The 19,731-nt window shown below is 44.7% G+C and overlaps 1 protein-coding gene across 2 annotated transcripts in view; it reads left to right on the top strand.

Annotated features, from left to right (window-relative positions):
* The window catches only part of LOC135215292 (vacuolar protein sorting-associated protein 16 homolog), a 252,663-nt gene that overhangs the window by 77,245 nt on the left and 155,687 nt on the right, over positions 1 to 19,731 (top strand). The window lies entirely within an intron of this gene.

Below are 19,731 nucleotides of genomic sequence, written 5' to 3'. Positions count from 1 at the left end.
TCACCATTCATCATGGAACGTTCTGCCATCGCAACGGCTAAGTTAAGTGCCTCATAAGTAATGTTTTACATGTTAATTTTGTCTTCCGGGAACCAGTATTTTCCTTCTAATAGGTCATATACAGTTTCCCGGTTGTCTCGTGGCGGCGCCATGCTGCCTCGTTAAGAATTCCCGGTCCTCCATACTGGGACTTCTTATACTTATGGGCTTACTATATTACGTTCATCGTTTTTTACATCGAGTTTTAGGCTAGGTTAGTTCCCCTTTACCATTTCTCCTAGTTTGGTATTTAGGTCTATTCTATGTTCCAGCCCAGCATCCCGGCTCTTGCTCTTCATCGGCTATCGCTGGCTCCGAGTAGGCTTTCTGTTCCTCGGAACAGTTTGCTCCTCCTGGCTTCTTTTTCTTCTACTAAAAGTGTCTTTTCCATCTTTACGATGTAAATTTATTCTATTAGGGTGTTAGGCTAGCCTAGGTGCATGTCCCATGTATTGGTACAGCCATGGTTCACGTGGCCTTCCCACGGTTGTGTTGCTCGCGGCTTAGGCCACTTGCGGTCACGTGTTCCATCGCACCTTCCCCTTCCCCTTCCCTCCCTACCAGGTATAGGGAGGCGCTGGGGGACCCCTTGGTTGTCATGACAACCTCAGTTGCTTCCTCCCTCTCTCTCTGAGGAGGACAGGGTTCCTCCCAGCGGGGGGTATAGGGCGACCACTTCATAGGGTACCGGGTCATCCGAGCGGGTAGTTGTTGAGACGGGGAGGAGTAGGCCACCCCCCCTCTCTCTCTCCCGCCGTGTTACGCCGAGACCCTCCCCCCCTTCCCCAGTTGCTCAGCCACCTTCCCTTTCTATAACGAACGGAGCCTTCCGCCGCAGCCGGGGCACCTTTGGTTATAGATTACTGGCTCCGCCAGCGGGCGGGGTGGTCACTACTAGTTGGTCGGTTGCTTGCCTACTATATCCTTACATCTCCCTCCCCGCTACCGGAAGGGAGCTTGCTTCTTACCCGGGCACTCTTCTAGTAGACGGGTGGAGAAAGGTTTGATATTATTGTTATTTTTATGGATATACCCTAATTTTACGATGATTTGTTTAATTTTATTATTCATATGTTTACCATCCCCGCCATTATCCGTCGTGGTTCCCTTTTACCACCACACCTGGTTGGATTCTATCTCTTGTCTCCGCCGTAGCCTAGGACAACCAACCATTTTCTACCACACGTATTATGGCGGGGCTCTGGTTTAATCTAACTTTCTCGCTCCGGCACCAGCGGAGCAAACTGTTAGGCTGTAAGTGGTCTCCTGATACTTATGTATCTTTCCACTTACAGGCTACCAACTGTCAGGTCCTGGGATGCAACGCGACGTTGTACGACCCCTGCGGCCACGATGAGTGCAGGTCTCACGCTCCATGTGCCACGCCGTACAACGATATGATCGTCTTGGCACCCGGAAGCCTGCACCATCTGCTACGACCTAGTCAGTCAGCTGGTGGAGGGGGTAAGTCGATTATAGACTTCTTTATCATTTTACTAACAACTCTTAGGCATAAGTTTGTTAACCCCGTTCCGCCATTAGAAGCTCATCTCACTTTCCTTTCAGGCTGCTGGTGTGAGGGAGGTCGCCCTTGCTACCGCCCTGAAAGCGTGGGTAGGCGGCTTCGGGAAGAACGCCGCCAAGGCCAGCCTTACATCCTAGACAAGAAGCTGGCCGTACCAGATCTTCCCCGCGGGCAAGTCAACAGGGTATGTTGACCCCTTGTCCGCAGCCCCCCTCATAGCCTCCATCCAGCAAGAAATGCAGCAATCTTTCGGGGTCGTAGCCACACAGGAGTCGGTCCCGGACGTCGCTACCCTGGACCTCAACATTGAGCCTATGGCGGTAGGGGCAGAGGAGTTTGTTGTTGAGGTAGGTGTGTCGGGCGCCCAGGTCTTTCCTGGGCGCTCCTGGATCTTCTCCTGTCCCTTCTTCAAGCGCTTCTTTCCAAGGCTTTGTGGGATCTGAGATCCCTACCCGCTCTCCCGCTCTCTCTGTACCCCCAAAGGTGAAGGGACAGAGAGAACCGAAGACCCTAGTTAAGTCGACTTCTAAGAAGTCATCTTCGTCTTCTTCGGCTAAGAAGTCTTCGACTTCTTACGCTGACGCGGTGAAGGCTAAGCCGAGCTCTTCTTACTCGAAGAGCTCTAGAAGCAAGTCTTCTAAGGAGAAGGCTCGCGCTCCGCCGAGCCAATGCCTTCTCCGGCCTCCACCGCATCCACTCCGGTAACGCCGGTGGGAGGAGCGGGACCCAGCACCTTTGATCCCACTGCTTTCTCAGCAGTGGTGATGCAACAGGTGGGCGAGATGGTCGGCTCTCAAGTCTCCGCCCTGGGGACAAAATTTGAGCAGATGTTCGCACAACTGTCGAGCACTCTGTCTCAATCGGGCCAGTCCAATCCAAGATCTCTCTAACAGAGTTGAGAGAAGAAGAGGACCGAGTAGCTGGGCTCTCTCAGGTCCCCCTTCCAGTCTCCCCCAGTGACAAGTGCTGGTATTTTCCAGCTCCCGCCATACGATTCTCTACCAGCTTCTCTATGGAGAACCCATGGAGAGTAGCCGCTTACGCTCCATTTAAGGATGGTATGATCTCTATCCCGGAGTGTGGAACTCGAAGGATTGAGGACTTCGAGTTTTATCCTCCGGGTTTGACGCAGCCTTTCATTGGCTATGCTAGGCTGACCGTAGCGGCTCTTACTAGGGAAGACAAGATCTCTAGGGAGAATGTTCTCTACAGTAGAGATCATGCTCAACGTGAATGGGTTCACTGCCTTGAGGACTGGGAGTGCACAAACACCAAGCTCCAGGCCTATAAGAGTCCTTTCACTATTTTTGCGACGGAAGAGGAGGCTTCTCTTCCGTTCGCTACAAAAATAGTAGAGACGACTCTTCAGGCAGTCTCAAGGATGAGCCCATGCCACAGCTAAGAGAGGCGGAGTCTACTTCTCCGCTCTTCCCAGCTTTTGGAGAATTGTGGGAGAACTTGCCAGCCACGTTCACGCTTGGTAAGCTCAAACCGGACTGCGCCATGGACCAGTTCGGCGAAAAGCTCCCAAGGCTGCCTGATTCCTTGATTCAGGCAGAGTTCGACGCGCGAACTAGGTTTGGCAGGTCCCTCAATTCACTGATCATAACGGAGATGGCTGTCTCTCGTATGCCACGGAACCTCTGTTTAAGATTTTGGGCAAATCCCAGCTTCAGACGGTCCAGACGGATGCTTTCGAATTCTTCCAAGCTAGGAGGAATTTGCCGAAAGCATGTTCTGCAGGAGTGCACTATTAGGCACGAGCCTAATAGACTCCTGGCTTCTAGCATGTGGGGGAGCGGATCTCTTCCCAGAGTCCGCTGTAAATGAAGTTCACACGAGGCTGCTAGGCTCAACCAGAGCCTTAGAGCTAGGTGGGGTATTTTCATCCAAGAGGAAGCAAGAATCCGCCCCCACTGCTGGTAAGAAACCAAAGAAGTCTGGTAAAAGGTTCCAGCCTTACCAGAAACACCAGCAACAGCAGCAATTTGTTCAGGCCGTCCCAGTTACCCAACAGGGACAACCTGCTACTTACTAAAACAGAACCAGCCCATCCTCCTGCTGTCTCCCCAGTCACAACCTTCGACCTCCTACGCACTCTCGCCGGCCTTCAACCCTACGTATGAAGGTCAGGGCTACCCTCCCTTTAACAGACAATCGAGAGGGTAGGGCGAGAGGCTACTTTCGCCAGCGTGGCGCAGGAAGGGCGACAAGGAGCAAGCAGTTCAGAGGAGGGCGTGGTGGTCAACCCGCCCATCAACAATGAGGCTCCCCAGGTAGGAGGGAGGCTGTTCCTCTTCCGTCACAGGTGGGGGTTCAGCAATTGGGCACAGAGCATAGTGTCCAAAGGATTGGGTTGGAGTTGGATCAAAGATCCTCCTCCAATCAAATCATTCCGCCAAATACCATCAAAGGAATTGACAGATTACGCGGAGGAACTCCTTCAGAAAGGAGCTATTGCGAGAGTCAAGCATCTAAAATTTCAAGGTCGCTTATTCAGCGTGCCAAAGAAAGGCTCAACAAAAAGAAGGGTAATCGTTAGACTTGTCAAAGCTAAACTCTTTCATTCGTTGCGACAAATTCAAGATGGCTTACCCTCTCGCAAGTAAGGACCTTACTTCCGCGTGGAGCCGTCACATGCTCCATCGATCCTTACAGACGCATACTATCATATCCCTATAGCCAGACACTTCCGCCCATTCCTAGATTCAGGCTAGGAAATCAGACATTCTCATTCAAAGTGATGCCCTTCCGGTCTGAATGTAGCCCCCAGGGTATTCACGAAAATAGCAGAAGTGGTTGTGCAGCAATTGAGAACTCAGGGAAATCATGGTAGCAGCATACCTCGACGATTGGTTGATCTGGGCACCAACTGTCGAGGAATGTTTCAAAGCCACCAAAAAGGTAGTTCACTTTCTGGAACATCTGGGGTTCCAGATAAACAAAACGAAATCCAGACTTACCCCGGAGTCTCGTTTTCAGTGGCTGGGAATCCAATGGGATTTGTCTTCCCACAATCTGTCAATTCCATGGCAAAAACGGAAGGAATAGCAAAATCTGTCAGACAATTTCTCAAATGCAAACAAACATCAAGGAGAAACCAGGAAAGAATCCTAGGGTCCCTTCAGTTTGCTTCGGTAACAGATATCCTCCTGAAAGCAAGGCTAAAAAGATATAAATCGAGTTTGGCGATCGAGAGCAAACGCCAAATCTCGAGACAAGTTGTCGAAGTAATTCCACAGATCCTTCGCAATCAACTCGTCCATGGTCAAAAGTAAAGAACTTAGCCAAGCGGGTACCCCTTCAATATCCCCTTCCAGTGTTAACCATTCACACGGATGCCCTCCCTGTCCGGGTGGGGGGGATATTCTCAGTTCAAACAGGTTCAGGGGACTTGGTCAGTTCAATTTCGCCAGCTCCACATAAATGTTCTGGAAGCAATGGCAGTATTTCTTACCTTGAAGAGACTGCTCCCCCGAAAAAGTCTCATCTAAGGCTAGTTTTGGACAGTGCAGTGGTAGTTCATTGCATCAACAGAGGAGGGCCGGGTCCAATCCAAGCATGTGAACCATGTCATGATAGCCATCTTTGCCCTAGCAAACGTACACAAATGGCATCTGTCCGCCACTCACCTGGCGGGGGTAAGAAATGTGATAGCAGACGCTTTTGTCCCGGTCAGTCATCTGGAATCAGAATGGTCCCTAGACGACGGGTCATTCCAGTGGATATGCCGGAGAGTCCCAGGTCTCCAAGTAGATCTCTTCGCCTCACAAGCGAACCACAAGCTCCCTTGCTATGTGGCCCCCAACCTGGACCCTCTGGCTTATGCCACGGACGCCCTGTCGTTAGATTGGGATCAGTGAGAAAAATTTATGTTTTTTCCTCCAGTGAATCTTCTCTTGAAAGTCTTAAGCAAGAACTGAGGACTTTCAAGGGAGTAGTAGCTCTGATTGCACCGGACTGGCCCAAGAGCAACTGGTATCCTCTTCTTCTGGAATTGGGTCTCCGACCTCAACGGATTCCCAATCCCAAGCTGTCACAATCAGTACAAATGAGGACTGTGTTCGCTTCCTCAGGAATTCTTCAGACCCTAACTTTATGGACTTCATGAAGTTTGCGGCTAATAAAGATGCTAATATTGATCCACAAAATATTCTCTTCTAGAATCAGATAAGAGAGAGTCAACTATTAGACAATATGACTCAGCTGTTAAAAAATTAGCATCCTTCCTGAAAGAATCAAACACTACAACATGACAGTTAATCTAGCTATATCCTTTTCAGATCCCTGTTTTTGAAAAAAAAGGTTTTAGCAGCTAGCACTATTACTACTCATAAATCGGCTTTGAAGAAGATCTTTCAGTTAGGTTTTCAGATAGATCTGACTGAATCTTATTTCACGTCTATTCCTAAAGCCTGTGCTAGACTTAGACCCCTTCTCAAAGGCCCACTGCAGTTTCATGGTTCTTAAATGAGTCCTCAAATTAGGCTTCAGATACTGACAACTCGTCCTGTACATCATAATGCTTCTTAGAAAGACATTATTCTTATTAAGCCTAGCTTCAGGAGCTAGAATTTCAGAAACTGTCGGCTCTATCCATAGATGCGGGTCATGTGGAATTCCTCCCCTCATGAGAAGTTCTGCTGCTCCGGATCGTAGTTTTTTGGCTAAAAATGAGGATCCTCTTGCAAGGTGGGCCCCTTGGAAAGTCATCCCACTTCCGCAAGACCCTTCTCTTTGCCCAGTATCAACTTTAAGAGCCTTTCTATCTCGTACATCCTCAAGATCCTCAGGTCCTCTCTTCATGAGAGAGAAAGGTGGTACTTTGTCAGTAAAAGGTATATTAGACAAACAAATCCTTTACTTCATTAAACAAGCCAATCCTGATTCATTTCAAAAGCACAGACATCAGGGGAGTAGCCACCTCAATTAATTACTTTCAACATATGAACTTTGAGGATCTTAAAAAGTATACTGATGGAAATCTCCGACAGTCTTTAAACGTCATTATCTAAAGTCCTTGGAATCTTTAAAATTTTTTTCAGCAGTAGCAGCGGGAAACATTGTTTCTCCTGATACTGTATAGTAGTTGTAGTACAGATCCAGGTCTCCTTTCTACCTACCTCATCCAACATGCCTCACCCTATCACCATGCTACTCGGATATCCTAGCCCTTAGCCGCTGAAATCATATTAGTGGATTGTCCCTTATTTTTTTGCTAGGGGACATCCACACCTTGTACTGATAATGTACTTCAGTGTACCTACCCTTATTTTTATGCTAGGGTAGGACACAATGTGTTTTGTATATTTTGTAAATAAGTTATCTAAGTAAATCTATTTTTACACATGCAACTTACCCGGCAGATATATACTTAGCTTATGTCTCCGACGCCCGACAGAATTCAAAACTCGCGGCACACGCTACAGGTAGGTCAGGTGATCACCCCCTACCGCCGCTGGGTGGCGGTAATAGGAATCATTCCCGTTTTCTGACAGAATTTTTCTGTCGCCGGTGCTGACAACAACTTTGTTGTTAGCTCCTGATTAGAATTTCTTGCTTGCTTCGCCGAGGATTATTTGGGAAGTACTTGATCTTTGGTTGTTGGCATACGCTTTGTGTTAGTAATTATGTCCGAGTTAACACCTGGAACTCTGTTTAGAGTATGTGTAAATGAGGGATGCAAGGTGAGGTTGCCTAAGGCTACTTTGGACCCTCACACTGTTTGTGTAAAATGTAGGGGGAGGGATTGTTCGGTTAAGGATACGTGTGATGTATGTGAGAACTTAACTGAATTACAATGGAAAGAACTAACTTCGTATGTTTAGAAAGTTAGAAAAGGATAGGATTAGAAAAGCTTCAGCTAGAAGTTCAAGTAGATCCTGTTCTGCGGAACAGGATAGTTTTTCTAACCCTGTAGTAGCTTCGCCATCTTCCTTTTTGGTTTCAGCTCCTTCCCCCCGCAGCGAACCCGCAGATGTGTCTGTCGAGAGAGCCGCTGTGGAAGCTTCAATCCGCAATTTGCAACAGCAATTGCGGGATATGAATCAAGGTAAGGGTGAAGTGTCTAGTGATAAATGCAGTGTCCCCAGTGCAGTGGAGGGGGCGTCTGACCGACTCCGCATCGCTCCTAGGCCTAGACCTCTTTCAGACTCCCATGCCCAAGGGAGGAGGAATGTCGAAAGCCGCAAGGGGGATGTAGAGTATCCCCAACGGTCAGGCGTCCCTTCAGCAGGTCCTGTAGACTCGTCCCAGGCTGCTATAGAGAGCTATAGGAAAAGCCTCTTAGGAAAGTGTTTTTCCGACTCTGATTCGTCCTCTCCTAAACGAGGATGGAGCTCTTCTTACAAATCGCGCCCTCTCAAGAGAGCCTGGAAACCTCCAGGAGTAGGCGCTCTAGACTCCAGCCCGGAGCCTTTTCCGGAGTATTCTCCTGCGCCTAAGAAGGCTATGAAGGATCCGGAAGCCTCTCCAGAAGGGATTCGGTCATATACCTAGAAAGATTCCTGTTTGGATCTCTCCAAGAGAATCTCTCTTCGTTAGTAGGCTCGCTTTCGACTAGTAGGCGCAAGGAGCCTGCTCGCAGGAAGGACGCCTCTCTTCCAGTCAAGAGATCTGTTAGGAAGGAGGAGTATGATAGACGATCTTCTCCAGTAAGAGCCTATTCGCCTCCTAGAGTAGACGACTCCTTTGAAAACTTCGTCGAGGCAGGGAAGATGGTATTCTCCTCGTAGAAGCGCGGAAGCTAGGAGTCATAGCGCACGGCAGGAAGGAGTCTCCTTGCGAGAAGACGATCGGTTCGTATCTGTCGAACGATCTCCGAGGAGTAGGATCTCCTCTGCAAGTGGTAGAAAAGGACGAGAACGCTCTAATAAGAGAGATAGAAGCGAGAAAGGCTCTCCTTCTAAGGATGAGTCTAGAAGGCGCCAACGTTCGAGAGGACGTCTGGATGATCGAGTCTCGTTAAGTTACTCAAGACCTTATGGTAGACTTTCTTCGAGGGAGTCAAGCGCTTCTCCTAGTAGGTTCCAAGAGTCTACGAAGAACCTAAACAGGGGTTCGCGCCCTACTCCTGGAAGAGTATATAGAACGGACGCTTACCGTTCTCCTAGCAGGCTTCGAGAGCCTGAAAGGAGCCTAATCGAGGAGTTGCGCCATACTCCTGTAAGACGATCAAGAGTAGGCGCAAGCGCTTCCCCTCAAAGGCAGCAAGAGCCTAAAAAGAGCCTTTCCAAGGATTTGCGCCCTAATCCGGGTAGATCAGGAGTAGGCTCTGACGCCTCTCCTCGTAAGATTCAGGAGCCTGAAAGGAGCCTTCTGTCAGGCGCTCTCCCTACTCCTAAGAGTTACAGAAGAGTAGGCGCAAGCGCCTCTCCTCACAGGCACCAAGAGCCTGAAAGGATCCTGACTTTGGATTCGCGCCCTACTCATAGTAGGCGCTCGAGAATGGAAACGAGTTTTTCTCCGGATAGGCGCCAAGAGCCTAATAACTCAGGCTCTCGATCCTCTCGATCCTCGCCTAGTAGTATCAAGAACCTAGGAGAGAAGTAGAGCGGACTTTTGTTCTTTACCGAGGAAACAGATCTCGGGGATGGAACGAACAGCTCCTTCGGACGAGCTCTTGAAGGATAAGAGTCACATACCGGCCAGGACTTCTTCACCGAAGAAGTCTCCCTCTCCGAATGTAACTTTGGAAGAAGTCTCGGAGGAGGAAGAGACGAAGGAAGTAGGAGTCTCTGATTATAAGAGACTTTCTGCATTACTTCTACAGGAGTTTGGGGACTCACTTTGTTCAGCTGATCCTCCTTCTCCGGGATCTTTGCTATCAAGTACGAAGTTGGCAAAATCCCCTTCTTTTGTCAAGATGCGGCCAACCCTTTCTATGAGGAAGGCCATCAAGAATCTGGAGAACTGGCTCCTGGTAAGAAGGAGGCAGGTAAGACGTGTTTTGTGTCCTCCGTCTAGATTGACAGGTAAGCCGGGTGTCTGGTACGACACGAAGGAACCATGGGGTTAGGCCTTCCGGCTTCTGCAAACGCGGATTTTTCTGCTTTAGTAGAATCTTCTAGAAGACGCTCTCTACTGTCGGCTAAAGCGTCTTGGGGAATGTGCGAGATGGACCATTTACTCAAGGGTCTATTTCGCACACTTGAAGTCTTCAACTTCATGGATTGGGCCTTAGGAGCTCTAGCAAAAAGAGCGCAAGATCCGGAGTTCGTGACTATGGGGAGGTGCTTTCAAGTGTCTTTCATGTCTGGACAAGGCAGTCATGGATGGATCCACAGAAGTAGCATCTCTCTTTGGGGCAGGAGTGCTCAAAAAGAGATCTGTGTATAGCTCGTTCCTCTCCAAGTCTGTTTCGCCATTGCAGAGATCCTCTTTGCTTTTTTCTCCGCTCTCGGAATACCTTTTTCCTCAGGAGACAGTGAGGGACATTTCCAGATCACTGTCGGAGAAAGCTACGCAGGATCTTCTGGCTCAGTCCGCCAAGAGGCTTAAACCGGCGGTGCCGATGGCTAAGAGAGAGGGAACAACGAATAAGGTGTCGTTCCAACAGCCCTTTCGAGGAAGAACGACCTCAAGACCCGCAACTAAGAGTAGAAGGCCATTCAAGAGAGGCAGATCTTCTCGAAGGCCATTCTCGAAGCCACAGTGAGACAGGAGTCCTCCAGACTCCAGTAGGAGCCAGACTTTTGAGGTTCTCGAAAGTCTGGGCTCAGAGAGGGCGACAACTGGTCCCTCTCGATCCTCGAGAGAGGATACCTGATCCCCTTCAGGGAAAAACCGCCCTTAACTTCCACTCCAAGGGAGTTAGCGGCAAGATACAGAGATCCTTTAAAAAACCAAGCACTATTACATCTGGTGCAACAGATGCTAGAAAAGAAGGCGATAGAAAAGGTGTTAGACAAGTCACCAGGATTTTACAATCGCCTCTTTCTGGTACCAAAAGCCTCCGGGGAGTGGAGACCAGTGCTGGACGTAAGCGCTCTGAATCACTTTGTGATCAAAACAACGTTCACGATGGAGACGACGTCGTCAGTTCTTTCAGCGCTGAGAAAAGGAGATTGGATGGTGTCATTGGATCTCCAAGATGCCTACTTTCATGTACCCATCCATCCCTCGTCCAGAAGGTATCTAAGATTCATGATACAGGGCCAAGTATATCAGTTTCGCGCCCTTTGTTTCGGTCTTTCCACAGCTCCCCAAGTTTTCACGGGATTGATGAAAAATGTAGCACATTGGCTGCATTTAAAAGGAATAAGGATATCGCTGTATCTCGACGATTGGTTGATTCGCTCGCAATCCAGGGATCAGTGTCTGGAGGACCTAAGATCAACGTTGGACTTGACTCAGTCTCTGGGACTGTTAGTGAACCTCGGGAAATCCCAGATGGATCCCCAGCAAAGCATTGTCTATCTGGGGATTCTGATGGATTCTCGGGGTTTTCAAGTGTTTCCGTCCGTAGAAAGACAGGAACGGTGCATTCTAAAAGTGAAGACCTTCCTAGAGAAAGAACAATGTTCCGCGAGGGAATGGATGAGTCTTCTGGGGACCCTCTCCTCGTTGGAACAGTTCGTTTCTCTAGGGAGGCTTCACATAAGACCTCTTCAATTCTTCTTGAAGGAGAATTGGGACCAGAAGAATCAGGATCTGTGGGAATCTTTTCCTCTGTCCAGAGAGATAAAGAAAAACCTCAGCTGGTGGTTAGAACCAGGCAGACTGAACGAGGGACTATCGCTGCAGTTACCGAACCCCTCCCTAGTGTTGTTTACAGACGCATCGGAGACGGGATGGGGGGCGACGTTGGGCCCGAGAGAAGTGTCAGGCACCTGGAGTGGGGAACAGGTGTCCTGGCACATCAACGAGAAAGAGTTAGTGGCAGTGCATCTGGCTCTCAGGCAATGGGAAGCCCAAGTCGCAAACTCAGTGTTGCAGGTAAATTCCGACAACACGACAGCTCTAGCATACATAAGGAAACAGGGGGGGACTCACTCCCGCTCACTGTACAAGAAGGCGAAAGAGCTTCTTCTATGGTCAAAGGAGCGGAACATCACACTCTTGACGAGGTTTATACAAGGCGAGAAAAACGTCAGAGCAGACTTGTTGAGCAGGAGAGATCAAGTCATTTCCACGGAGTGGACGTCTACACTCAGAGGTCTGCAATCAAATTTGGAACCTTTGGGAAGGTCAAACATAGACCTGTTTGCAACTCATTGGAATGCCAGGCTGGAGAACTACTGCTCTCCGATTTCAGATCCAAGAGCAGTAGCGATAGACGGCCTACTCCTAAATTGGGAAGGAATAGACGGCTACGCTTTTCCTCCTTTCAAGATCATAGGAAACGTAATAAGGAAGTTTGTTCTGACGAAAGGAGTAAAACTGACCCTAATCGCCCCATTTTGGCCAGCTCAGAGTGGTTCACAGAGGTACTGGAATGGATGATAGATTTTCCAAGGTACCTTCCTTTACGGAACGATCTTCTCAGACAGCCCCACTTCGACAGATACCACAAAAACCTCCCCGCGCTCGGTCTGACTGCCTTCAGACTGTCGAAGGACTCGTCAGAGCGAAGGGATTTTCACGCGCTGCTGCAAAGGCAATTGCAAGGGCCAGGAGGCCGTCAACGATACGCGTGTACCAGTCGAAGTGGGAAGTGTTCCGAAGGTGGGCCAGGAATCAGAATGTATCCTCTTCCAGTACCTCTGTGACGGAAATAGCAGATTTCCTATTATATTTGAGAATAAAATGTAACCTTGCAGTCTCGACTATAAAAGGTTATAAAAGTATGCTTTCCTTGGTGTTTAGACATACAGGGCTAAACATCACAGATGACAAAGATTTACACGATTTGATTAAATCATTTGAGACTTCGAAGTCCAAGACAGCCAGAACACCCAGCTGGAACCTGGATGTGGTACTGAGGTTTCTCATGTCAAAGAAATTTGAACCTCCCAATAACTCAACGTTCAGAGACTTGACTAGAAAATCAATTTTTCTCTTGCATTAGCATCAGCTAAAAGGATTAGTGAACTACAGGCTTTAGAAGGCACAGTGGGCTTCAGAAAGGATTCCTGCGTGTGTTCATTTAACCCCCTATTTTTAGCAAAAAATGAGAATCCTTCTAAGCCTTGGCCAAGGACGTTTGAAGTTAAAGGATTGACTTCCCTGGTAGGGAGAGAAATAGAGAGAACTTTGTGTCCGGTAAGGAGCCTCAAGTTCTATCTAGAGAGGAAAAAACAAATGGGAGGAAACTCAGAGAGCCTTTGGTGCTCGGTAAGAGATCCGAGAAGAACGATGTCAAAGAATGCACAGGCTTTCTTTATCAGAGAAACTATTAAAGAAGCACATGTTGCCTGTGAAGAGGAATACCTCGGGCAGCTGAAAGTGAAAGCACATGAGGTCAGAGCCGTAGCAACCTCATTAGCTTTCCAAAAGAATAGGTCGTTAAACGATTTAATTGGATCCACATATTGGAGATGCAATTCTGTGTTTGCGTCTAACTATTTGAGAGATGTACGTGTGACTTATGATAAGTGCTTCGCTCTCGGACCTTACGTGTCTGCGGATTCGGTGCTGGGACAGGGGGCTGAAACCAATCTAGCTTAGTTTAGATAGATTAGGGATTTTAATCTTGTGGTGTTGTTTTTATGGTCGATTGAAAGTGGTCAGGAAAAAGTACCATTTTCAATTCGTAGTGTATAACAAAGTAGTGTGGTCAGGTGGTCGAGATTGGTTGTTTTCATGCTCCTTGTAATGTTTTGGACCTAGGCTCTGTCTTGTAAGAGGGTTAGTCCCCGTTGATACGACAAAGGTGAAGGCTCTACCATGTAAGTGGGAAAGGCCCCCATTGGTATGATCCAAATAAGGCTTCTGCGAGTAAGCGGGCTCGCCCCCATTGACATGATCCAGAAGGGTTCTCAGTGTAGGTCTCATCCTCACTGGAACTCTCGAGGCAAGCAGACTCATAAGACAGTTCTCATGAAGTCTTCTGCCCAATAAGGTAGGAATCAAGGTAATTAAGTTTATTTTAGTACCTACAACAAAAGTTGTTTTCCCTGTTTTTGAATTGCTATTCATATTGATTAACTATCTCTTACCCTCCTCCAAGGGTGTCAATCAGCTAAGTATATATCTGCCGGGTAAGTTGCATGTGTAAAAATGAAATTGTTAAGATACAATAAAGTTTTACACATACTTACCTGGCAGATATATACGTTTAATGGCCCACCCATCCTCCCCTCAGGAGATAGGAGGAAGAAAAATTCTGTCAGAAAACGGGAATGATTCCTATTACCGCCACCCAGCGGCGGTAGGGGGTGATCACCTGACCTACCTGTAGCGTGTGCCGCGAGTTTTGAATTCTGTCGGGCGTCGGAGACATAAGCTAAGTATATATCTGCCAGGTAAGTATGTGTAAAACTTTATTGTATCTTAACAATTTCATTTTGTTTTAAAATTACACTGCATTATTATAATTTACTGTGTTTATTGTAATTTTAAGTACTTTACATTACTAACTTTCTTTTATGTTACTGTTTAGAATAAGTTAGAATTAAGTACTTAGTTTATATGCTGTAATTGATTTACTTATATTATATCCCTCATTTTACGACTGCTTTTCATTTGTCCCTTTTTCCCATCTTGTCTGTTTCTCTGGTACTCTTTCATAGGCAGACACGAGCTGAGCCCAGAAAAGGGATTTTGACGAAGGAAAAATCTATTTCTGGGTGATTGGCTCGTGTCGCCCCTATGAAACCCACCCTGTATTGTTTGCCCCCCCCTGCAGGACAAGATGTTTTTGGGGGGGGAGATAAGGATGTCCGCTAGGGGCGCTGTTGTCCGTGGCGTCCTCTAGTAGTAGTAGTAGCGGCCGCATCACCTGTTGGTATCAGCTCTCTCTTGTGGGGATTCTGATTGAAGTTCTAATTGGTGAATGTCTTGTGGTAGTGTTCCCACTCGCCCCTATTGCCATACCGACACTTCTTTTTAAGAGTGAGCGAGTCAGTTTTACTGACATTTTCTTAATTTGTTTTTCTCTGGTAATTTTAGATTAATTTTACCTAGAAAGAATGATATTAAGGATCCTTTCATAGGGCGACACGAGCCAATCACCCAGAAATAGATTTTTCCTTCGTCAAAATCCCTTAATACCTCCGTTATCTGTCATGAAATTCCTGGCTTTGTTTATTTTCGTGCTTTTTTGATGCTTTTTTATTATATATTGGGGGGTACAGTAATTGATATTATATTCATTAAAAGGCTATGTACAGTACAGTACTGACATATAAGAGAGAGAGAGAAAAAAAAGATTACATTTTTGCATTTCAATAAATGCAGACTGGAAAATAAAATTAAAATAATTACTGAATATTCAAGATATTTTACAGTATGCTCTATCATCTAAAAACTTTACACTACATACAGTAATATAATTTCAAATACATCTTACATTACTTCTAAAAGAGAGAGAGAGAGAGAGAGAGAGAGAGAGAGAGAGAGAGAGAGAGAGAGAGAGAGAGAGAGAGAGAGAGAGAAGATTAAATTTTTTTTGGCATTTCAATAAATGCAGACTAGAAAATAAAATGAAAATAATTAGTGAATATTTAAGATGCGTACTGTAGAATATGCTGTATCATCCAAAAACACTTGATACTATGTACAGTAATATAATTTCAAAAATATGTTACATTACCCTTAAAAGAGAAAGAGAGAGAGAGGGGTTGAATTGAGGTGCTTATGTACATATGTAAGCTGTTCTGTGATTTTGATGTATTTTAATTGTGCATTTTACTATTAGTATTAATATTTTGTAGTTTCCATTAGTATTAGTATGCAAAAATTAGTAAATAATTTTTTATCATAAAAAATTTATTTAGTCATGAAAATAAAATGAAATTACAATAATTAGTGAATGCAGTGAGCCCCTCGTATTCGCGGACTTGCATATTCGCAGATTTTCTCTTGAACATACACCCCAATTATTCACAGAAAATTCGCCTATTTGCGGTATTTTTCTATGAGAAATATCCACAAATTCATGATTTTAGTTTTTTTTATCAATTTCATCATACAATACACTTTTGTGATAAAACTATTTAAAATATCAGGTATTAACATAAACATTTTTAGTTGGTTTTTCTTGACTTTTAACTAACTAAAATGGGAATTCTTAAGAGTTTTTATTGGGGTTTTAATTATTCACGGGTTCTACCTATTCACATGGGGTCTGGCACCCATCCCTCATGAATACAGTGTGGGGGGGTGGGAACTGTATTGCTTTATGAAAAAATTCATGAACTAGTGAAATTTCCCCTGCAGACAAGTGAATAATGTGTTCCTCTAAAATCTGCACCAAAATGAAATTCAGAAATGTGAAATGTATAAAAACGGGGATCACTGTAGTATTTTAGATATCCTCTACATACTACGTATCATTCTAAAACATTTTATATTTCAAAATCATTTTACAACACAATAAATATCTATAAAATGTACAGTATGTGCAGAATGCCAATGTTATGAATAATATACTCAGGTTAAGCATATTTAGATGGTTTCTCTGGTGTTTGAACCATCAAAATACAGGCAGTCCCTGGTTATTGGCGGATTTGGTAATTGGCGATCCGGTTTTATGCTGTTTGTCTAGCGCCATAAAATCGGCAATTTATGACGCCATAACGGGCCAGATTTTGGTTATCAATGCCACAAGGTGTCGATAATAAACTTATGGCACCATAACATGCTAGGAGAGGTGCCATTAACTAGTTAAGACTGCCTGGTTCAGGCCGGCGATTAGGAACCTGTTCGTTTCTACCGGCCAGGAGAAGAAGGCAGTTTCCAAGAGCACCATCTCCTCCTGGTTAAGAGAAACGGTCAGGAGAGCCTAGAAGGGGATGGGTGTTCCACTCCCAAATAAAGCCAGGCCCCACGACATCAGGACAGTGGGGCCTCTCTGACCTTCTCAAAGAACCTTGTGGTCAACCAGATCCAAAGGGCCGGAGTGTGGAACAGACAGTCCACTTTCATGGCCCACTACCTGAAGGACTGCACCCGTAAATCACTCAATTCTTTCGAAATTAGTCCGGTGATGGTGGGCCAACAGCTGATCTTGGCCACCACCGGGCAAGGGACTCTAAGTGGTAGTCTGAATGAGTGTTCCCCCCTTATCCTAGTCCCCCCATCCCCCTCCTTATCCTCTCCCTGGACCTCAGGAAAGAGTCATGGATCCCTGCAAACCTGAAGGTAAGAAGGTAGATGTATGTGGTATTAGGATTACAAGCCATTGCCTTGTAGTAGCCGCTAGTCCGGGTTACCCTTCCTCCTCAGCCAGCTCCTTCGGCGGACCCTTTCCAGTTCCTCGCCTCCCGCGAGTGGGACTGGGTCCCCCTTGGGGCACGTGCCTGACCTACCTCTGGGACCAGTCTCCCCCAAGATACTCCCTCCTCCTAAGGATGAGTCTCTTATTAACCCTCTTACGCCGAAGCGGTAAAAAAAAATTTGTCTCCCGTGTGCCGGAGGGGTTTCGGAGTGAGCGCGGAAGCGGAAAAAATATTTTTTTCAAAAAATCACAGCGCGCTTAGTTTTCAAGATTAAGAGTTCATTTTTGGCTCCTTTTTTTGTCATTGCCTGAAGTTTAGTATGCAACAATCAGAAATGAAAAAAATTATCATTATCATATATAAATAATGCGATATATGATAGCGCAAAAATGAAATTTCACATATAATTGTATTCAAATCGCGCTGTGCGCAAAACGATTAAAGGTAACAAGTTACTTTTTTTTCGTTGTAATGTACACTAAATTGCAATCATTTTGATATATAACACATTGTAAAACGATCAAAGCAACACAGAGAAAATATTATCACAAAATAATGCATGAATTTGTAACGCGCAGACGTAAAACAAATATTTTTTTCAAAAATTCACCATAATTCTAAATATTGTCCTAGAGACTTCCAGTTACTTTCAAAATGAAGACAAATGATTGAATATTATTATACTGTAAGAGTATTAGCTTACAATTGCAGTTTTCGACCATATCTGACGAGTTAAAGTTGACTGAATGTCGAATTTTTATATATATATATTTTTTATATGCAATTATTTTAGAAATAAGAAAAGCTACAACCTTCAATATTTTTGTTTTATTCTACATAAAATTGCGCACATTTTCATATATAAAACTCTATGAAATGCCTAATATGAAACGGAGCGAAATATTCCGAGAATGGTACGTACGTATTTCGGAGATTTGTGGCGGAGAATCCGCCGCGCCTGAGGGAAGGAAAGATTTTTGTTTAAATTCACCATAAATCTAAATATTTTGCTAGAGACTTTGAATTTGTTTCAAGATGAAGATAAATGACTGAATATTACTAGACTGTAAGAGTTTTAGCTTACACAATTGCGTTTTTTTTCGACCATTTTGGATGAGTCAAAGTTGACCAAACGTGGTGGGTTTTTGTCTATTTATCGTGATTTATATGCAAATATTTCAAAAATGAGAAAAGCTACAACCTTCAATTATTTTTTGTTGTATTCTACATGGAATTGCACACATTTTCATAGCTAAAACTTTATGTAACGGCTAATTTAAATAGTGCAAACATTACCACAATCGCACGTATGATTTTTTCAGAAGAGTTACCGCGCGGACGTAAAGAAAATGTTATTTTTTTCATAAATTCACCATAAATCGAAATATTGTGCTAGAGACTTCCAATTTGTTGCAAAATTAAGGTAAATGCTTGAATATTACTAGAATATAAGCGTTTTAGCTTACAATAGCGTTTTCGACCATTTCAGTATAGTCAAAGTTGACCGAAGGTTGAAACTTTTGGCAATTATCGTTATTTATATGAAAATATCTCAAAACTGATAAAAGCTACAACCATGGGTTGATTTTAGTTGTATTGTGCATGAAATTGCGCACATTTCCACATATAAAACTTTATATAACGGCTAATTTTAAAATGGTGCAAACATTACCACAATCGCATGTATGATTTTTTTCGGAAGAGTTACCGTGCGGACGTAAGGAAAAAGTTTTTTCAAAAATTCACCATAAATCAAAATATTGTGCTAGAGACTTCCAATTAGTTGCAAAATTAAGGTAAATAGTTGAATATTACTAGAATATAAGCGTTTTAGCTTACAATTGCGTTTTTCGACCATTTCGGTAGAGTCAAAGTTGACCGAAGGTTGAAATTTTGGCAATTATCGTTATTTATATGAAAATATCTCAAAACTGATAAAAGCTACAATCATGAGTATTTTATTGTTGTATTCTACATAAACAAAATGCGCACATTTTGGCATATATAATACTTCATGTAACGGCTAATTTACAATGGTACAAAAATTATGTCAAAGTGACGAAATAATTTCCGAGATGTGTCACAGATACTTTTTAGTGCGGCAAGAAAGAAATTCGCGCTTGCGCACCTGGGTATCGATTGTAAGCAAAACAACACCTTGATCCGTGAACTCTCAGCATCCCCCAAGGCGCGTGATTCAAGAGTTTTCGGCTGGTAGGCCTAAAAGTATTTTTCCGCGAATTTTTAAAAAAACTTTTGTATGTCGACGTAAAATACGTCCAGTCGGCACCCGAGAGACAAAAAATGTCGACGTAAAATACGTCCAGTCGGCGTTTAAGGGTTAAGTAGTTCGAGGTAAGTATACAGCGTCGGAACAAATCACAAATTCATAGTAATTTGTATTTTTTCTAGCTATACTTACCTCTTATATACTTAGGTTTCAGGCCCTCCCTACCGTCCCCGAGTACCTTAGGGCAGGAACCAAGTGGTGTGGAAAGCACTGAGGTCAGAGGTCAAGGGTGCGTAGCCTTGACCCTCAGGTGTGGAAGGGGTAACCAGATTTTTCTGGTCGGTACTGGATTGACATCCAGGTCTCTCCTATTAAGTAGTTCGAGGTAAGTATAGCTAGGAAAAATACAAATTACTATAAATTTGTGATATTTGTACAAAATTAAAATTTATCCAAAAAGTACTCGCATACCCCGGAACACCATAGACAACATGCATTAGAGCAGATAAACTGAAAAGTTCCACATTTTGCAATATATATACAGATGGATCTAAATCAGAATACAAAGTGGGATTTGGTGCAGTGTCCCAAGACAAAACTTATCAGTTCTCTTTTCC

This window comes from Macrobrachium nipponense, chromosome 5 (assembly GCF_015104395.2).
Source record: "Macrobrachium nipponense isolate FS-2020 chromosome 5, ASM1510439v2, whole genome shotgun sequence".
Taxonomy (NCBI): Eukaryota; Metazoa; Arthropoda; class Malacostraca; order Decapoda; family Palaemonidae; genus Macrobrachium; species Macrobrachium nipponense.
The sequence above is the reverse complement of the archived record's forward strand: the minus strand, read 5'-3'. Positions and strand labels throughout refer to the sequence as shown.